General features: G+C 43.9%; 1 protein-coding gene across 6 annotated transcripts in view; it reads left to right on the top strand.

Annotated features, from left to right (window-relative positions):
• The window catches only part of PDZK1 (PDZ domain containing 1), a 50,395-nt gene that overhangs the window by 2,907 nt on the left and 25,308 nt on the right, over nt 1-22,180 (top strand). The window contains exons 1-2 of one of the 6 annotated variants that reach the window (XM_032634604.1): nt 6,214-6,681; nt 7,314-7,380. The exons of 1 other annotated variant lie outside the window; for it this stretch is intronic. The gene's annotated coding sequence lies outside the window, so the exon portion shown is untranslated. Of the gene's footprint in view, nt 1-4,741; nt 4,764-6,212; nt 6,682-7,194; nt 7,381-22,180 lie in introns of those variants that run through there. 4 more of the 6 variants (XM_032634587.1, XM_032634621.1, XM_032634631.1 and 1 more) reach the window with 4 other exon arrangements.

The following is a 22,180-nucleotide window of genomic DNA, read 5'->3' as shown; positions in this document are numbered from 1 at the left end:
TGGGGAAAAACAGGGTGCACATGAATACCTTTGTTCTCCAAACTAGAATGTCAGGAAGTCCTGGGACCATCCTGAAGGAGGCAATACTTTAAGGCAGGGGTGTCTTTTATTTTTTATTTATTTTTTTAATTTTTAAAAATTTATTTAAATTTATTTTTTTTAAGGGGTGTCTTTTAAATCATGCCACAGACTTGGGCCCACTAGGCTGTTCCTTGTCTTGATTCTCTCTCACTGGCCTTTCACCCATGGATAGGATGGTCCCCAGTCTCTCTGTGAGGACTGGAGTCAGGCTGAGGCTTTGGCCTTGAGATCCCTGGCACTTTCCTTGCTGTTTTCCTATCCCTAGGCTTGTCCCTTTGGGGTCCCTGAGAAACTGGCTCTTTCAGACAGGGTCCGAACTTCCCAAGGACCATTGATCCTCCATTTCTGTGTCTTTCAGAAAGAGGCAAGTAGAGACCTTAATCCATACTCCGAGAGTGCCCAAACTTTGGTACATTCAGGAACCCAGGACATGGCCTGTTCTCGCTCTGCACGTCAGTTTTCTTCCCCCCAGTGGAAAAATACTGTGTATTCTGACCCCTCAGCTGGGAAAAGGAAGAGGGAGGGAATGACTACTAAAGTATCCTTTGCAGCCAGCTTGCAAGTATTAATAAGTCACAGCTCTCCAGGGGTCCTCAGGCCTGCCCTGACCTGCTACCTGGTTGCTAAAAAAACTAGAAAGTTTAGATCAGCAGACATGTGGGGCCACAATGTGTGAACCAGTCGAGGACCACGGCTTTGCCCTCCCTCCTGCCCATTGCCTCTCACTGCTGTAAAACATTTATCTCAGTTCTGCATCTGGACCCTGGCCTAATAAATCCCTCCAAAGGTATGCAGACTACACAGACTGCTTCTTCAGGTGTTGGATAAGGCCAGAGTAACATAGGGAGTAAAAGGGGAGATTGTCATAAACATTGACTCAGGTCAGGGACAGAAAATCACTGGAGCTTAAAATGTCAGGCTCTGAGTAAGTTAATGAGCTGCTAAAAAGACAAGGATAATCAGATCTGAAGTTGGAGTAAAAATTTGAGCATATCAGGGAATATCTCAAATGTGAAGGGTGGAGGCTAGAATCTTGTACTAAACCAGGCAGACTGGTAGTAGAAAGGGCATAGCCTTGGAATTTTTTTTTTAATTGAACTACAGTTGATTTACAATATTATATTAGTTTCTGGTATACAACGTAGTGATTCAATATGTTTATAGATTATATGCCATTTAAAGTTATTATGTGGGGCTTCCTTGGTGGCCCAGTGGTTAAGACTCTGCGCTTCCACTGCAGGGGGCACTGGTTAGATCCCTGGTCAGGGAACTAAGATCCCACATGCTGCACCATGCTGCCAAAAGAAAAGAGAAAAAAAAATAAAGTTATTACAAAATAATGGCTATCTTGCCCTGTGCTGTATAATATATTCTTTTCTTTTTTTATAAATTTACTTTTATTTATTTTTGGCTGAGTTGGGTCTTCGTTGCTGCGCACCGGCTTTCTCTAGTTGCGGCGAGTGGGGGCTACTCTTTGTTGCGGTAGCTTCTCTTGTTGTGGAGCATGGGCTCTAGGTGCGCAGGCTTCAGTAGTTGTGGCGTGCAGGCTCAGTAGTTGTGGCTCGCGGGCTTAGTTGCTCTGTGGCATGTGGGATCTTCCCGGACCAGCGCTTGAACCAGTGTCCCCTGCATTGGCAGGCAGATTCTTAACCACTGCGCCACCAGGGAAGTCCCTGTACGATATATTCTTGTCACTTATTTATTTTATACATAGTAGTTTGTAACTCTTAAGCCCATACCCCTATCTTGCCCCACTCCCCTTTCCTCTCCCCACTAGTAACCGCTAGTTTCTTCTCTATATCTGTGAGTCTGTTTCTGTTTTATTATATTCATTTATTTGTTTTATTTTTTAGATTCCACATATAAGTGATAACATACAGAATTTGTCTTTCTCTGACTTATTTCATGAAGCATAATGCCCTCTAGGTCCATCCACATTGTTGCAAATGTCAGAATTTCATTCTTTTTTATGGCTAAATAATATTCCATTATCTATACTACATCTTCTTTTTTCCTGCATCTGCTGATGGATACTTAGGTTGCTTCCATATCTTGGCTATGTTAATAATGCTGCTATGAACATTGGGGTGCATGTATCCTTCAGATTAATGTTTTCATTCTCTTCAAATATATGCCTAGCAGTGGGATTGCTGTATCATAGGGTAGCTCTATTTGTAGTTTTTTGAGGAACCGCCTACTGTTCTCCATAGTGGCTGTACCAATTTACATTCCCACCAGCTGTGTAGAGAGCTCCCTTTTCCCCACACCCTCTTCAGCATTTATTATTTGTAGACTTTTTGATGATGGCCATTCTGACCAGTATGAGGTGACACCTCTTTGTAGTTTTGATTTGCATTTCTCTAATAATTAGCGATGTTGAGCATCTTTTCATGTGCTTTTTGGCTATCTGTATGTCTTCTTTGGAGAAATGTCTATTTAAATCTTCTGCCCATGTTTTGATTGGGTTGTTCTTTTTTTTTTTTTTTGATATTGAGCTGTATAAGCGGATGGTATATTTTGGAAATTGAGCTCTTGTCAGTTGCATCATTTGTAAATATTTTCTCCCAGTCTGTAGGTTGTCTTTTCATTTTGTTTATGGTTTCCTTTGCTGTGCAAAAGCTTATAAGTTTGAGTAGGTCCCATTTGTTTATTTTTGCTTTTATTTCTTTTGCTTTGGGAGGCTGACCTAAGAATACATTGCTATGATTTATATCTGAGAATATTTTGCCTATGTTCTCTTCTAGGAATTTTATGGTGTCATGTCTTATATTTAAGTCTTTAAGCCATTTTGAGTTTATTTTTGTGTATGGTGTGAGACTGTGTTCTAACTTCATTGAATTGCATGCAGCTGTCCTGCTGTCCCAACACCATTTGCTGAAGAGACTGTCTTTTCTCCACTGTATATTCTTGCCTCCTTTGTTGAAGATTAATTGACCATAGGTGTGTGGGTTATTTCTGGGCTCTCTGGTCTGTTCCGTTGATCCATATGTTTGTTTTTGTGTCAATGCCATGCTGTTTTGATTACTGTAGCTTTGTAGTATTGTCTAAAGCTGGAGTTTTGAGAGGAAAAGTAACTGCTAAGCGATAGAATCATTTCTGGAAACATGGCAGACTAGATAATCTGAAAACCCTTTCTCTACAAAGTTCGTAGAAATACTGGGTAAAATATACCAAACTTTTTTTCAAATAGGTAGTTGAACGTGGACGAAAGGAAATAAATCTCTAAGTTCCAGAAGTGAAGAGAAAGCTGAAAACCAGTAACCAAGCAATCTGTTTTGCAGGGTCACTTTGGGACAAGAGAAAAGACCTAGAAACTGAGACCCTGCATGGACACCAGACCCTCAGAAGGCTACACTCTCAGTGAAAGGGTGGGATAAAAAGCAGTCCTGTTGACAAAAGGAGATTCATTTTTCACTCACTCATTCAATTCATTTTTGGAAAGCTTGCTATAAGCTAGGCTTATATTCCAGGCACTGGGTATACAGTGACAAAACAAGTACAAATCCCTACCCCTGGGGAATTTATATTCTGGTGGGGAAGAGACAGAAAATAATTAATAAACATATAAATATGATAAAAGGAGATATGTTTATGGAAAAAACAGGACAGGGTAAAGCAGATCAGGAATAACAAGGAAACCATCTGTCTTGGCCTGGACTCTGGAGAGAAAAAAGAATCCTCTCTTGCAAATTCCCAACCACAGATCTGCCTTTAGGAGGTGCTAGCGCTTTAACTGACATTAATTATTTTCATGATCTGGGAACACTAAGGCAAATAAGTAACATAAATTGACCCCAGGTTTTTGGTGCCTTTCCTCATCATTCTAGGAGTATGAAGAGGTGCTGCTTGACAAAAACAACCGAAAACCCTCCACCCAAGCTGTCAAGGTTTCCAGAGATAAAGCCCAGACAAACTTGAGCTCACAATAAAAAATATAAAGCTATTAATGGCAGATCTAAGATCTTAAATCTGCCATTAATGGCGTCAGCATCTGATGCCAAACCCCATGCTAGTAACTCTTATCTGCATGTCCTCTACGCACACACCAGGGCAGGACTCAACTATACCGTCATGGGCAGGACCCACAGCATTTAGGTTCACAGAACCTTAGAGTTGGAAGCAATCCAAGGAATCTCCTACTCCAGTCTCCTAACAACGCAAGACATCTTTCTGTAACATGACACAGGTCAACATCAGCCTCTGCTTGAGTACCTTTAGGGAAGTAGAGCACATTCCTTCCCTGGATAGTGGGAGGCCTTATTATAGAGGCAAAACAGTACCACCTAAGGAGACAGACAGGCTCTTTAAGCCTTCTGAGCCAGGAGATCTCAGACAGGGTAATTAACCAGATGAATTTAAGCCTTCTTATCTGTAAAATGGGGATATTGTCTCATAAGATCATGCTGAGTGTTAACAGAATAATAGATATAAAGGCTTACCAGACACACAACAGACAATGTTATTTTCCCTTCTGCATTAACCAGATCAGAGCCACTGAGCTGGTAAATCTCATTCAGTTCCACATAACGGTGGGAAAGAGTTTTGTCATTAAAAAAACAACAACCAAACAATTGCTCATTTCTATTTAACTTTGAACCAGCACTGTCTCTATATTTCAAGGCCTCTTCTATTCCCAGTTTGAAGGCTTGTGGTTATTTATCCCACCTGGACTGTGGTAAAGGGTGAGTTTGAGAAGTCTCTTGATTGGGGACTGAGTGTAAGCTCCACTGTGAAGGCTGCCTTTTTATTTTTTTGACCCCGTGGCATGTGGGATCTTAGTTTCCTGACCAGGGATTGAACCTGTGCCCCCTGCATTGCAAGCGCAGAGTCTTAAACACTGGACCACCAGGGAAGTCCTGCCTTTTCTTTTGATCATCCAACTTTTTTCATTTTAGAAGTTTCAAGAATAAATTCTACCGATTTCGGCTCCTTAATTTAAAAATTAAGGCATTATTTAAATGCAGTACAATTCATCCATTTTAGGTGTATAGTTTGGTGAAATTTGGTAATCGTAGACAATTGCATAGGCACCCCACACTCAAGATATAGGAAAATTCCCTCACCTTCAAGTTTTCCCTTTAGGCCTTTGATTTTAAAAAGGACATTGACAAGTTGGCTGGGACCCAGGGCAAGAAGTCTTGAAGTCATGACATAGGCAAACCACCTGAAGGAATGCGGGGTATCCATTGCTACCCAGAGAAAAGAAGGCTTATGGGGGATACATCAGCCTTCAAATAGTTGAAGGGCTGCTATGTAGAATAAAGAGTAGACTTAGTGTAGCTCAGAGGGAGCCATCAGGACTCAGGGACAGAAATGAGAGGTATTTTGATTCAATATAAAAAAGTTTCTAAAAATAATATTGTAACAGCTATTTACAGATGATGAAGGTAAGTGAGACAGAGTTAAAAATGAATTCTTCAGCAGAAACTGACACAGCAGTATAAAGCAACTATACTCCAATTTAAAAAAACAAAGAATTCCTGTAGATCAAACACTTGGGAAGTGATGGAGTCAAATTTTTTTTTTTTTTTTTTTTGCAGTACGCGGGCCTCTCACTGTTGTGGCCTCTCCCATTGCAGAGCACAGGCTCCGGATGCGCAGGCTCAGCGGCCATGGCCCACGGACCCAGCCGCTCCGCGGCATGTGGGATCCTCCCAGACCTGGGCACCAGGGAAGCCCGATGGAGTCAAAATTTGAACCCAGGTGTTCACATCTTTTTAAAGTATTTATTTATTTTTGTCTGCATTAGGTCTTTGTTGCTGTGTGCAGGTTTTCTCTAGTTGTGGCGAGCGGGGGCTACTCTTCATTGTGGTGTGCCGGCTTCTCATTGCGGTGACTTCTCTTATTGTGGAGCATGGGCTCTAGGTGTGCGGGCTTCAGTAGTTGTGGCATGTGGGCTCAGTAGTTGTGACTTGCGGGCTCTAGAGCGTAGGCTCAGTAGTTGTGGCGCACGGGCTTAGTTGCTCTACGGCATGTGGGATCTTCCCGGACCAGGGTTCAAACCCGTGTCCCCTGCATTGGCAGGCGGATTCTTAACCACTGTGCCACCAAGGAAGTCCCCAGGTGTTCAGGTATTAAATCCAAACTTTTCCCCTTCTACCCTCCGCTTTGGAAGATATACAGGAGGCCCAGGGAGTATGGAGTGAAGGTAGAGGTAATCTGGTATGAGTTAGCTGCTCAGATGTTTATCATTGACCACCATTTACCCCCTGGCTCTAGCCATGCCTTCACCCCAGGGCAGCCAAGACCCAGCAATGACAAGAGGCCCTTGGAGCATGGGTGGAGGAGGGCAAGGCTACCCTGTCCTCAGCCTGTGGTTCGCTTTGCTTCACTGCTTGGAGCAATCTCTTGCCCTGATTTCCAGTGTGGGCTGAGGATCGAGGTCAGTGAGAAGCCCAGCCCCAGGTTTGCCTGTGTGGGTGCTGCTGACAAGGGTCAGCTGCTCGTGTCTGGGACTGAGCACAGATGCCAGCCCGCTGCCCAGGCACTGGACCAGGAGTTGCAGCAAGTACCTCCACCTGCCCAGAGGGGCTTGCCTGAGAGGTTCTGAGCGTGGACGGGGAAGGCAACTGTTGGAGAATAGAGACAGAGCACCCTCAGGTGAGAGAGAAAGAAAGAGGAGAGAGTGTCTGAGAAGAGGAAGGGAGCTGGGAAATGAGAGCAGGGAGGGGCTTTACTGGCTCAACTTCTAGGGAGCATGCAAGTAAGAACTCACAGGCAGGCGGAGGAGGAGGAAGGATGGGCGCGCGAGGGGCTTTGCTCCATTTACTGGGACTCCTTGCCCTGCTGGCCTCCTGTTGGGTGGGGGTGACACAGGTACTGCTCCCCAGGAAGACCTCAGGGCTCGAGGATGGTCAGGTGATGGTCCTCAGCCCTGCCCTCGCCGTGGGGGATGGTGGAGGCTCCCGAGGCTTTGGGTGCTGCTTGGGTGTGACTGAGGCATCTGCCGAGGGGAGAGAGCCGAGGAAGGCCCCTCCTCCCTAACTGGCCTCCCCCTCTCCCCTCCTTTTCTCTGGGAGGGAGGGAGCGGGGTGGGGTGGGGACAGCAGGGCGCCCGGCATCACTAGGCAGGTGGGCTGGAGCGTCGGGTCGGGTTTGCTGAGGGTTTTCCAGGTTTGCCCAGCTCAGGGCCCAGCCAGTTGGCAGGAAGCAGGACAGAGGTCACTTGAACTCAGACCACACGTCCCTGTTAAATACATCAGCTTTTAAATCAACCTTTGCTCAAAGTCCAGCGAGTTCCAAGACTAGAGCTCACCAGTCCCTGGTGAACCCAGTGACTCCTCTTCTTCCAGGACCCAGGTAAGAAATGAGTCAGCTTCCCTGTGACTGAGGGCACTGACCACCTGGGCCCGAACCCCCTTCTTTCTCCTTTTCCTTTTCTACACAGTAGCTGGCTGTCCAGGGCAGAAGAGAGGCTGGTGGGGAAGGAGCCAGGTGGCGTTGGGGTTGAGGTGGAGGGATTCTCCACACTCTGAGGTTCTCTCTGCTTGAGACGCCCCGACCCTGGCAGGCTGGGGTCTGCTTCACAAAGGAATTGGTAAACTGATCCTGAGAAAAAGCTTTCCCAGGGTTGCATGGGGGTTCGATGTGCAGCCAAAGGGAGTGAGACAACAGACTTCACAGGTCGCGGGGAGATTCTCTCTCACAGGACCTTCCCACTGTACAAGGGCTTTGGGTGGTAAAGATTTTCTTCTGGAAGCAGCCCTTAAAGGATACAACCTAACAACTTTCTCACTGGATAATAAAAACATGCGTCTCTCCTCTTTTTTTAAATCACATTATAGCACTGAGAATTGTGGAGAAACCGGCCGATTTCTAGGCTGGCTGAATTTTAAAACATAGATTCCCAGGCTCTGCCTTTTGGAGTGTCTAGTTCTTTGGGTCTTGTGAGGTCCTGAAAAATCTTTTTTTTTTCCCCCCAACATCTCCCCCACTCCCTCCCCAGATGATTCTTGTGGGCAGGTAGGTTTGGGAACCACTAGTAGCTTATTTCCTAAGCAGAAGTGGTCAAGGGATTTAAATGTGACTGTCATCTCAGGGCTTCCCAGCTAAGGAGACTCCTGATCTGGGCTGGCTCTGCAGGAACACGTTCCTCTTTAATTATAGTCCCTGTAATGTTGCACCCACGAGCTCTCAGTCCCCTTTCCAAAAGTCACAGGGGATCTTTGTCTCAGGCCACGGTTGTCTAGTCACCTGGAATCACATGTTCTTCCCTGCAGCAAATAACTCAGGGGCTTTGAGTTTGTGTGTTATGACAAAGTGAATTGTTTTTATCTTTGACTCTTCTGTTTGCTCTTTGTATCATAAACCATGAAGTGGCTAGTAATGATGTCCTATGTTCATAGACCACTGGCTAGACAGCCGTTTCTCATCCTGCAGAAAGAACATGGGACTGGAATACAAATAACTTGGGTTTTGATTCAGTTGTTTGTGACGGGCCATTAGACAAGTCGCTTCACCAACCAGAGCCTCAATTTTATTGTCTATCAAAGCCTCTCATCTTTTCCCCAAGGCTGTATTGAAAATAACATTATAAATATGTGTTCATGCATAACCACAAGTGTGCTTACATTTCTTTTCTTTAAAATTTATTTATTTAATTTATTTATTTTTGACTGTGTTGGGTCTTTTTGCCGCGCGTGGGCTTTCTCTAGTTGCGGCGACTGGGGGCTACTCTTCGTTGAGGTGCGTGGTGGCTTTTGTTGCGGAGCACGGGCTCTAGGTGCGCAGGCTTCAGTAGTTGTGGCACATGGGCTCAGTAGTTGTGGCTTGTGGGCTCCAGAGTCCAGGCTCAGTAGTTGTGGCACACGGGCTTAGTTGCTCCATGGCTTGTGGGATCTTCCCGGACCAGGGATCAAACCCGTGTTCCCTGAATTGGCAGGCGGATTCTTAACCACTGCACCACCAGGGAGACCCCTGTGCTTACATTTCAAATGTGTCTTTCCAAGGGCTCTGTGGAACAGTGGGGCAGCCTTGCCGTCAGCTGGGGGATCTTGTCTTTTAATCTCATCGACCCTCTATTTACTCATTTACCAATAAAGAGTTGAGACTAGATGATCACGAATGTCCTTTTCAGCCCACCAAGTACAATAGATCCTGGAGCTTTGAAGGCTGGCTCCTGCTTGTCATTTGGGTAGGAATTAAAATGTTACCTCCCCAGGAATGGCTTTTAAATTTAGCTTCCTCCCTCCACCTCACCACTGCATCTCATCACTTGTAGCCTTTATCATCAGAAGTCATCTTCTGCACTTTTTGTCACCTTTGGCAGACGTTAAACTTCAAGAGAGCAGGGGTCTTGTCCTTTGTGTTGCCTGCTGTAATACCAGTTCTTAGAACAATACCTGGTGTAGAGTAGGTGCTTAGCTATTATGATAAATGGAAGTTAGTGTGGCAGGGAGGGAGCTACAGGCATGGAGTCAATACGTTTGGATAAAATGCTCTTATCAAAGACGAGGCTGAAGAACTCCGATAGTCTCTCAGGCACCTAAGGTCCTGAGTCTGATCAGGTGGGAATGGGTGTCTCCGGTCACACCTTGGTTAAATGATTTTCACATTTGTTGCATAGGAGTTGGATGAGAGTAGCAAGGTAGAGCTAGATGTATTTTCCTCGAGATCTCAGCAGCTCCTTTCCTTGGCCCTTCATGATAATCTCTTTGCCTGGTGGGTATCATGGCTAAATGATTAAAAATCAGAAACCTGAATGCCAGAGCAGATGCATTCTCCCTCTCTTATTTCCTCATCGGTCAAACGGGCATAATAGAACCTAGTTCTTAATGAGGATGAGATTGGAGAAGCTCATAGTGTCTTGTGCACCTTAAGCGCTACTATCCTGATGATCTTCAGACAGCTTTACGATGGGCATGACCCCAGGGAAGGAAGGAACCCAGGCAGTGGGAAGGAGTTTTGATGAATATGAAAGAGAGTCCCTCGTCAACTCAGTGGCCGCTGTGGTCTGAGATGGCCAAGCCTCACAGGACATAAACACTGCAGCTCCTCTGTAGTCTACAGAACTGAGTCCACAGTGCTTCCCAGTCTAACCTGACCCGCTTCCTCCTTTCAACATATGCCTATTCTCTGGGCTTTGGGAACCAGTCACCACCCCTGAACATCCCTGTGCTACTACTCCTTTGGCCTGGGATGCCTTCCCCCTCCAAGTCTAACTACTTTGGTTCCTTAACACAGCCCTCAAGGTTGGGAGGCTGGGGGGAGGAACCCAGACTCAACTGGGTTTGAATCCAGGTTCTGTTGCTTATCCAAATAGCTATGGGAAACCAACTTTTATATTTTCAGGGACTTTTTTTTCTTGTAAAATGGACCATTAAGATTAAATGAGAGTGCACAGCGACGGGTGCGGAGGGCAAAGCGGGGAGATTCCTGCACAGACGATCGGTGCCGACCGGCACTCACCAGCCCGAGAGGCTTGTCTGCTCACCCGCCGGGGCAGGCGGGGCTGCGAGCTGAGGCTCGGGTTTTGGTATTGGACGGAGCTCAGGGAGAGGACTGGGGTTGGCGGCTTGAACATAGCCTGAAGGGGTTAGTGCACCACGACTAGCCGGGAGGGAGTTCGGGGAAAAGCCTGCACCGGCCGAAGAGGCAAGAGACTTTTTCTTCCCTCTTTGTTTCCTGGTGCGCGAGGAGAGGGGTTTAAGAGCGCTGCTTAAAGGAACTCCAGAGACGGGCGCGAGCCGCGGCTGAAAGTGCAAACCCCAGAGACGGGCGCGAGCCGCGGCTAAAACCGCAGACCCCAGAGCCGGGCGGGAGACGCTAAGGCTGCTGCTGCCGCCACCAAGAGGCCTGTGTGCGAGCACAGGTCACTCTCCACACCCCTCTTCCGCGGAGCCTGTGCAGCCCGCCACTGCCAGGTTCCCGGGATCCAGGGACAACTTCCCCGGGACAACGCACGGCGGGCCTCAGGCTGGTGCAACGTCACGCCGGCCTCTGCCGCAACGTCACGCTGCCTCTGCCGCCGCAGGCCCGCCCCGCACGCAGCGCCCCTCCTTCCCCCATCCCCCAACCCCCGGCCAGAGTGAGCCGGAGGCCCCGAATCAGCGGCTCCTTTAACCCCGTCCTGTCTGAGCGAAAAAACAGACGCCCTCCAGCGATCTGCGCGCAGGGGCAGGGCCAAATCCAAAGCTGAGCTCCTGTGAGCTGTGAGAACAAAGAAGAGAAAGGGAAATCTCTCCCAGCAGCCACAGAAGCAGCGGATTAAAGCTCCACAATCAACTTGATGTACCCTGCATCTGTGGAATACCTGAATAGACAAGGAATGATCCCAAATTGAAGAGGTGGACTTTAGGAGCGAGATCTATGATATTTTTCCCTTTTCCTCTTTTTGTGAATGTGTACGTGTATGCTTCTGTGTGAGATCCTGTCTGTATACTCTTGCTTCCACCATTTGTCCTAGGGCTCTATCCGTCCATGACTTTTTTTAAAAAATTCTTTTTCTTAATAATTAAGTTTAATTGTAATAACTTTATTATACTTTACCTTCGTTCTTTCTTTCCTTCCTTCCTTCCCTCCTTTAGACAACGAATCACCCCAAATTGAGGAGGTGGTCTCAGGGAGCAGGATTTATGATTTTTCCCCCTTTACCTCTTTTTGTGAAGGTGTATGTGTATGCTTCTGTGTAAGATTTTCTCTGTATAGCTTTGCTTCCAACATTTGTCCTAAGGTTCTATCCGTCCCTTTTTTTTTTTTTCTAAATATTTTTTAATTCAATAACTATATTATACTTTATTTTATTTTTACTGTATCATCTTTCTTTCTGTCTTTTTTCCTTCTTTCCCTCTTTCCTTCCTTCCTCCCTCCCTCCCTCCCTCCCTCCTTTCTTTCCTTCTTTGCTTCTTTCTTCCTTCCCTCCTTGCCTCCTTTCCTTCTTTCTTTACTCATACTTCTACTAATTCTCCCTACTTTTTCTCCCTTTTATTCTGAGCTGTGTGGATGAAAGGCTCTTGGTGCTCCAGCCAGGAGTCAGGGCTCTGCCTCTGAGGTAGGAGAGCCAACTTCAGGACACTGGTCAACAAGAGACCTCCCAGCTCCACATAATATTAAACGGTGGAAATATCCCAGAGACCTCCATCTTAACACCAGCACCCAGCTTCACTCAACGACCAGCAAGCCACAGTGCTGGACAACCTATGCCAAACAACTAGCAAAACAGGAACACAACCCCACCCATTAGCAGAGAGGCTGCCTAAAATCATAATAAGGCCACAGACACCCCAAAACACACCACCAGACGTGAACCTGCCCACTAGAGAGACAAGATCCAGCCTCATCCAGCACAACACAGGCACTAGTCCCCTCCACCAGGAAGCCTACACAACCCACTGAAACAACCTTAGCCACTGGAGACAGACATCAAAAACAACGGGAACTACGAAAGTGCAGCCTCCAAAAAGGAGACCCCAAACACAGTAAGATAAGCAAAGTGAGAAGACAGAAAAACACACAGCAGATGAAGGAGCAAGATAAAAACCCACCAGACCTAACAAATGAAGAGGAAATAGGCAATCTACCTGAAAAAGAATTCAGAATAATGATAGTAAGGATGATCCGAAATCTTGGAAGTAGAATGGACAAAATGCAAGAAACAGTTAACAAGGACCTACAAGAACTAAAGACGAAACAAGCAACGATGAACAATGCAATAAATGAAATTAAAATCACTCTAGATAGGATCAATAGCAGAATAACTGAGGCAGAAGAACGGATAAGTGACCTGGAAGATAAAGTAGTGGAAATAACTACTGCAGAGCAGAATAAAGAAAAAAGAATGAAAAGAACTGAGGACAGTCTCAGAGACCTCTGGGACAACATGAAACGCACCAACATTCGAATTATAGGGGTTCCAGAAGAAGAAGAAAGAAAGAAAGGGACTGAGAAAATATTTGAAGAGATTATAGTTGAAAACTTCCCTAATATGGGAAAGGAAATAGTTAATCAAGTCCAGGAAGCACAGAGGGTCCCATACAGGATAAATACAAGGAGAAACACGCCAAGACACATATTAATCAAACTGTCAAAAATTAAATACAAAGAAAGCATATTAAAAGCAGCAAGGGAAAAACAACAAATAACACACAAGGGAATCCCCATAAGGTTAACAGCTGATCTCTCAGCAGAAACCCTACAAGCCAGAAGGGAGTGGCAGGACATACTGAAAGTGATGAAGGAGAATAGCCTGCAACCAAGACTACTCTACCCAGCAAGAATCTCATTCACATTTGATGGAGAAATTAAAACCTTTACAGACAAGCAAAAGCTGAGAGAGTTCAGCACCACCAAACCAGCTTTACAACAAATGCTAAAGGAACTTCTCTAGACACGAAACACAAGAGAAGGAAATGACCTATAGTAGCGAACCCAAAACAATATATAAAATGGAAATAGGAACATACATATCGATAATTACCTTAAATGTAAATGGACTAAATGCTCCCACCAAAAGACACAGATTGGCTGAATGGATACAAAAACAAGACCCTTATATATGCTGTCTACAAGAGACCCACTTCAGAACTAGAGACACATACAGACTGAAAGTAAGGGGATGGAAAAAGATATTCCATGCAAATGGAAACCAAAAGAAAGCTGGAGTAGCAATTCTCATATCAGACAAAATAGACTTTAAAATAAGGACTATTAAAAGGGACAAAGAAGGACACTACATAATGATCAAGGGATCGATCCAAGAAGAAGATATAACAATTGTAAATATTTATGCACCCAACATAGGAGCACCTCAATACATAAGGCAAATACTAACAACCATAAAAGGGGAGATCAACAGTAACACATTCATAGTAGGGGACTTTAACACCCCACTTTCACCCATGGACAGATCATCCAAAATGAAAATAAATAAGGAAACACAAGCTTTAAATGATACATTAAACAAGATGGACTTAATTGATATTTATAGGACACTCCATCCAAAAACAACAGAATACACATTTTTCTCAAGTGCTCATGGAACATTCTCCAGGATAGATCATATCTTGGGTCACAAATCAAGCCTTGGTAAATTTAAGAAAACTGAAATTGTATCAAGTATCTTTTCCGACCACAACGCCATGAGACTAGATATCAATTACAGGAAAAGATCTGTAAAAAATACAAACACATGGAGGCTAAACAATACACTACTTAATAATGAAGTGATCACTGAAGAAATCAAAGAGGAAATAAAAAAATACCTAGAAACAAATGACAATGGAGACACAACGACCCAAAACCTATGGGATGCAGCAAAAGCAGTTCTAAGGGGGAAGTTTATAGCAATACAAGCCCACCTTAAGAAGCAGGAAACATCTCGAATAAACAACCTAACCTTGCACCTCAAGCAATTAGAGAAAGAAGAACAAAAAAACCCCAAAGCTAGCAGAAGGAAAGAAATCATAAAAATCAGATCAGAAATAAATGAAAAAGAAATGAAGGAAACAATAGCAAAGATCAATAAAACTAAAAGCTGGTTCTTTGAGAAGATAAACAAAATAGATAAACCACTAGCCAGACTCATCAAGAAAAAAAGGGAGAAGACTCAAATCAATAGAATTAGAAATGAAAAAGGAGAAGTAACAACTGACACTGCAGAAATAAAAAAAATCATGAGAGATTACTACAAGCAACTCTATGCCAATAAAATGGACAATCTGGAAGAAATGGACAAATTCTTAGAAATGCACAACCTGCCAAGACTGAATCAGGAAGAAATAGAAAATATGAACAGACCAATCACAAGCACTGAAATTGAAACTGTGATTAAAAACCTTCCAACAAACAAAAGCCCAGGACCAGATGGCTTCACAGGTGAATTCTATCAAACGTTTAGAGAAGAGCTAACACCTATCCTTCTCAAACTCTTCCAAAATATAGCAGAGGGAGGAACACTCCCAAATTCCTTCTACGAAGCCACCATCACCTTGATACCAAAACCAGACAAGGATGTCACAAAGAAAGAAAACTACAGGCCAATATCACTGATGAACATAGATGCAAAAATCCTCAACAAAATACTAGCAAACAGAATCCAACAGCACATTAAAAGGATCATACACCATGATCAAGTGGGGTTTATTCCAGGAATGCAAGGATTCTTCAATATACGCAAATCTATCAATGTGATAAACCATATTAACAAATTGAAGGAGAAAAACCATATGATCATCTCAATAGATGCAGAGAAAGCTTTCGACAAAATTCAACACCCATTTATGATAAAAACCCTCCAGAAAGTAGGCATAGAGGGAACTTTCCTAAACATAATAAAAGCCATATATGACAAGCCCACAGCAAACATCATCCTCAATGGTGAAAAACTGAAAGCATTTCCACTAAGATCAGGAACAAGACAAGGTTGCCCACTCTCACCACTCTTATTCAACATAGTTTTGGAAGTTTTAGCCACAGCAATCAGAGAAGAAAAGGAAATAAAAGGAATCCAAATCGGAAAAGAAGAAGTAAAGCTGTCACTGTTTGCAGATGACATGATACTATACGTAGAGAATCCTAAAGATGATACCAGAAAACTACTAGAGCTAATCAATGAATTTGGTAAAGTAGCAGGATACAAAATTAATGCACAGAAATCTCTGGCATTCCTATATACTAATGATGAAAAATCTGAAAGTGAAATCAAGAAAACACTCCCATTTACCATTGCAACAAAAAGAATAAAATATCTAGGAATAAACCTACCTAAGGATACGAAAGACCTGTATGCAGAAAATTATAAGACACTGATGAAAGAAATTAAAGATGATACAAATAGATGGAGAGATATACCATGTTCTTGGATGGGAAGAATCAACATTGTGAAAATGACTCTACTACCCAAAGCAATCTACAGATTCAATGCAATCCCTATCAAACTACCACTGGCATTTTTCACAGAACTAGAACAAAAAATTTCACAATTTGTATGGAAACACAAAAGACCCCGAATAGCCAAAGCAATCTTGAGAACGAAAAAAGGAGCTGGAGGAATAAGGCTCCCTGACTTCAGACTATATTACAAAGCAACAGTAATCAAGACAGTATGGTACTGGCACAAAAACAGAAAGATAGATCAGTGGAACAGGATAGAAAGCCCAGAGATAAACCCACGCACATATGGACACCTTATCTTTGATAAAGGAGGCAGGAATGTACAGTGGAGAAAGGACAGCCTCTTCAATAAATGGTGCTGGGAAAACTGGACAGGTACATGTAAAAGTATGAGATTAGATCACTCCCTAACACCATACACAAAAATAAGCTCAAAATGGATTAAAGACCTAAATGTAAGGCCAGAAACTATCAAACTCTTAGAAGAAAACATAGGAAGAACACTCTATGACATAAATCACAGCAAGATCCTTTCTGACCCACCTCCTAGAGTAATGGAAATAAAAACAAAAATAAACAAATGGGACCTAATGAAACTTCAAAGCTTTTGCACAGCAAAGGAAACCATAACCAAGACCAAAAGACAACCCTCAGAATGGGAGAAAACATTTGCAAATGAAGCAACTGACAAAGGATTAATCTCCAAAATTTACAAGCAGCTCATGCAGCTCAATAACAAAAAAACAAACAACCCCATCCAAAAATGGGCAGAAGACCTAAATAGACATTTCTCCAAAGAAGATATACAGAATGCCAACAAACACATGAAAGAATGCTCAACATCATTAATCATTAGAGAAATGCAAATCAAAACTACAATGAGATATCATCTCACACCAGTCAGAATGGCCATCATCAAAAAATCTAGAAACAATAAATGCTGGAGAGGGTGTGGAGAAAAGGGGACACTCTTGCACTGCTGGTGGGAATGTGAATTGGTTCAGCCACTGTGGAGAACAGTATGGAGGTTCCTTAAAAAACTACAAATAGAATTACCATATGACCCAGCAATCCCACTACTTGGCATATACCCTGAGAAAACCAAAATTCAAAAAGAGTCATGTACCAAAATGTTCATTGCAGCTCTATTTACAATAGCCAGGACATGGAAACAACCTAAGCGCCCATCATCGGATGAATGGATAAAGAAGATGTGGCACATATACACAATGGAATATTACTCAGCCTTAAAAAGAAATGAAATTGAGCTATTTGTAATGAGATGGATAGACCTAGAGTCTGTCATACAGAGTGAAGTAAGTCAGAAAGAAAAAGACAAATACCGTATGCTAACACATATATATGGAATTTAAGGGAAAAAAATGTCATGAAGAACCTAGGGGTAAGATAGGAATAAAGACGCAGACCTACTGGAGAACGAACTTGAGGGTATGGGGAGGGGGAGGGGTGAGTTTTGACAGGGCGAGAGAGAGTCATGGACATATACACACTAACAAACGTAGTAAGGTAGATAGCTGGGGGGAAGCAGCCGCAAGGCACAGGGATATTAGCTCGGTGCTTTGTGACAGCCTGGAAGGGTGGGATGGGGAGAGTGGGAGGGAGGGAGACGCAAGAGGGAAGACATATGGGAACATATGTATATGTATAGCTGATTCACTTTGTTATAAAGCAGAAACTAACACACCATTGTAAAGCAATTATACCCCAATAAAGATGTTTAAAAAAAAAAAAAAAAGATTAAATGAGAACTCATAAAAGGTAACCTAGGCTGGCGCTTGGAGCCTAGCAGGAGCTCAATAAGTGTGTATAACAATAACAAACATTTTCTTTTCCATATTCCAGCACCCGTGTTTGGTAGTTATGTCTATAACTTTCTCCACTTCACTCCGGGCTCTGTGAGGGCAGAGCAGTGTCTAATCTGGGTTGAGCCTCGGTAGTAGGTACTCAATGTAAGTTGTTGATTATATAAATGGTACTTGAAATTTAGAGGCTGGAGTGATTCCTTCAGACTGTGGTGGTTGGGGAAGGATTTGTATTTATATTTGAACTTAATTCAAATTTATAGTTGAACCTAAAATTTGAACTGAGCCTTGACTAGGTCTTGAATTCATTCACTTAGAAAAAATGTGACCTACTATAAATAAGTAATCGGAGGGTGGGGGCAGGTATTTCAGGCAGAGCATGTGGTGTGAGCGAAGGGCAGGCTGGGTGTGGGTGACTGCACGTGGGCCAGTTTGGTATCGCTGGGGAGCAGAGGGGGATGGAGTCGGGCTGGATTATATTGAACCTCAAAGCCTGAGAAAGGAGTCTGGACTTTAGGTTCTTAAATGTTGTTTTTTTTTTTTTTTTTTTTGCGGTACGCCGGCCTCTTACTGTTGTGGCCTCTCCCGTTGCGGAGCACAGGCTCCGGGACGCGCAGGCTCAGCGGCCATGACTCACGGGCCCAGCCGCTGCGCGGCATGTGGGATCTTCCCCGGGCCGGGGCATGAACCCGTGTCCCCTGCATCGGCAGGCGGACTCTCAACCACTGCGCCACCAGGGAAGCCCTTAAATGTTGTTTTTAGAGACTAACATGGTGAGAGTGAGATCAGGAAGTTTGTCTTGGGGCAGTGGCTGGGAGAACCTAGAGGCTGGATACATAGGAAAAGAGCGAGGGTGCAGAAATGCAAGTTCAAAGGGTCTTGTAAAACAAGACGCCAGTTTTGGGAGATACTCTTGTTCCAGCCAACCCTCGGCTATTTTCAGGTACCAATTCTATCAGCAGCACAAGGATATCCTTTCTCCGAGGGCACCTCTGTGTCCACACGATATCTACTTTATCTCTTTCCCAACTTGCAGAACTCGTAGATAAGCAAGTAGAGTGGGGAAGGTCTTGAACTCCAACCAAGAGTCCTACCATATAGGACAAAGTATCATTCATGATGCGTGGGTAGGGGGAAGCGACATTTAGTACCAGCAGGCCAAATGAACTTCAAGATAAGCGGATTCCATTCCTTATCATAGATGAGAAATAAGAATCACTCACTGGTCCTATGATCACCCTTCTCCGTTGGAACACATTTCATTAATTTCCCACACTTGAAATCTATGGCTACCTAAGACCAAACAGTAACCATCACAGTGGGAAAGTGTAATTAGCATAAACATATTTTGGAGCCCTACTTATTTTTCTATTTTTGACACTAATCATTTAAAATTAATAAACTTGAGTGTTTGAATTTCCACACCTCTTGCTTTTTTTTTTAATATTTATTTTTTGGCTGCATCAGGTCTTAGTTGCAGCATGCAGGATCTTTGTTTGCAGCGCGTGGGCTCTTCGCTTCGTTGTCGTATATGCGTGAGCTTCTCTCTAGTTGTGGCACGTGGGCTTAGTTGCCCTGTAGCACGTAGGATCTTAGTTCCCAGACCGGGATCGAACTGGCATCCCTTGCATCGCAAGAAGGATTCTTAACCACTGGACCACCAGGGAAGTCCCCCACACCTCTTTTCTATCTTTTTTTTTTTTTGCGGGCCTCTCACTGTTGTGGTGTCTCCCGCCGTGGAGCACAGGCTCCGGACGTGCAGGCTCAGCGGCCATGGCTCACGGGCCCAGCCGCTCCGTGGCATGTGGGATCTTCCTGGACTGGGGCACGAACCCGTGTGCCCTGCATCGGCAGGCAGACTCTCAACCACTGCGCCACCAGGGAAGCCCTAGGTAAAATATTTTTGAAGAAGGATGAAATTGAATTGCATTTATCTCCTCCTAGCTCAAGACATCTGTCAACACCAGCTGAGATATACTAGGATTTCTTTTATGCTGTTGGAAGAAACAGTATGTCCTGAGGCTCTGAGGCAGGCTTTGATAGAAGGTAGATATTCCTGACCCAGGGCTGGAACCCCTTGACCAGGGCTGATGGTTGTAGGGAATTCACCATCTACAGTTGCTGACTTAACATCACCAGTCTCCACCAGTTGTATTTTTCCAACAAAAGTCTAGTGATTTCTTTGTCTTACTTATGACATGGATGCATGTAAATGCTGAAGAGGCAGCATTTCTCACAAGGGTATGATGTGCAGACATGCCTGGTCAAGCTTCCTCCTTGCTGAAGTTCAAAGTGTTTTACAGCATGGAGTTTAGTGCAAAGTGAGTCACATTCAAGTTGAATGTTACCCGAGAGTTCCTGCCCTCTCTTCCCCTCTCTTCATGCCTCAATGAAACAGAAATAATTTACTGTATGGTTACATCCTAGGTTATACAAATATCCTTCCCCAGTTGCAGTAACTAGGATTAAACATTACTCCCCACTGTCTTGCTAAGTTTTCAGGTGTTGGTTACATAAGTGCCTTGTGAGGAGAGACTATGTTTTCTTTGTGGTCCGATAATGACTGCACCATTGATTCCTAACTATTAGATAAGATGGTGGTGGGTCCAGAGTACTCGTGACTAACAGTTGTAGGGTTACTGTATTTATGGAATGATCCACTACATCCTGGATTTTGGGAGACAAAGAAGACAATATTGGGGCATTTTCTTACCTGATGGTAGTCATTGCATCTGGCTGTCACTGATGACAGTGCCCTTCTGATTTTCCCTCTCTAAGAAGAATGCTGTTTATCCCACATCCTTTCTCTAATCTTTTGGAAATCCAGTGATGTTGTCTGGTGAGTGAACCTGTTCACTCATCACTCCCCAGTGACGATGATCCACCCATATATCCGTATATCAAGTGATGCTTCCCTCACTCCATCTTCTCCACCCTTTTCTGTCCCTTGGGTCCCTTGGCTGGTGTATCTTGTACTCACATCTATTAGAGCTCATCTGCTCCAGGTGTTGGGACTCTCTGGTCAGCTTAGCTCTGTAAAAGCTCCCTGGAATCTTATACCTCCTCAATATATGGCATTTGGTTCTATTTTTATAATTCCCTAGCTTTCAGACTTACATGATACTTCTGGGTTTAGGGAAATCTGAGTTTATTATTTGAGCTTGATTTCATGGAGAACAAAATCTCAGCCCTGACTTTTCAGCAGCTAAAACTAACGTTGCAGAGGTGGTCCAGAGTGAGGAGATAGAGAATCCCTGGCCTGACAGTCAAGATTCCTGCCCATCCCTAGTGCATCACTCAATCTCTTGACTGCGTCAAGAGGAAAATCAGGAAGATTGCTCAAATGTCCTCACAGGAAATGGGATTCCCATTGACTCAGGACTCTCACCAGAGAGCAGGGAAGATGGGGCACCTGGAGTGGGCTTCCCTACTCCAGATGCTATTCTCAGATTGCTTTACATGATCCATCTTCAGTAATCTTTGCTGCGTCCATATGCATTTCCTGTTTCAGGTGTATTTCTATCTCCAGCTCAGAATTAAGGAAGTCACGCATGTTCTCACAGCTGGCAAGTGGTGACACCGGAATCCAAAAGTGGGTTTGGCTTTAAAACTCTTGTTCTTTCTAATGTATTTACCCAAACTAGAATGCTGAGGGAAGATGGAAATAAAAATACAGACTCCCTTCACATCAGCTGCATACCTATATGGCCACTTTAGACTTTTTGTTAACTGGAAACTACTCTGTTCTAGACATCATTTAAGAAGACTTTTCCTGTGTCAACCCCTTAATTTGCAAAACTGCTCCCTCAGCCCCTTCTTCTTCCCTCTCCCCATTCATCCTGCCCAGCCAGTCCCTGCAGCACTTCATCTTTCCCAGGGGACACTTGTGGCTTCTCTTCCTCAAAATTCACACTGGCCCCACTGTCTCACATTCTAATGAGTTCTGGGCTCACTGCGAACATAGAAACCCTCACCTCCTAGCCTTCTGTTTGTAAACATGTCACGCTCCAACTTGGGGTAAAAGTTACCACTTTCTCCTTCTATTCTTGTTAAATATTATAGTGAGAAGAAGCCATGAGAAACCATGCTGATTGTTCTGCTATAAATTCATGAGATCTGTTTATCTCTCTAATGAAGAAATATATTTAGCCTGAGTTGTTTCTTAGAAATTTTTATTCAACGCGTTGACTCATTATAGTGAAATAATGCTTCGGCTTTGGAGAGCCTTTTTGCCAGGGTTATAACCTGCCTGTCCAGGGATTCAAGTCTGTTACTTTATGTGAAGTTTCTTAAGACTTTGAAATAGCTGCCAGATTTTAAAAATGGGGACATTTTGCATAAATCTAGACTTCCAGGTTCTCTTGAGAGATTGGAAGGTCTGGCACACTGGGCTCTTATTTCCTCATAGCGGCTGTCTTTTGGTGGTAAGTACAGCTAATCCACCATCC

This window comes from Phocoena sinus, chromosome 1 (genome assembly GCF_008692025.1).
Source record: "Phocoena sinus isolate mPhoSin1 chromosome 1, mPhoSin1.pri, whole genome shotgun sequence".
Classification (NCBI taxonomy): domain Eukaryota; kingdom Metazoa; phylum Chordata; class Mammalia; order Artiodactyla; family Phocoenidae; genus Phocoena; species Phocoena sinus.
This window is presented reverse-complemented; position numbering and strand designations above follow the sequence as displayed.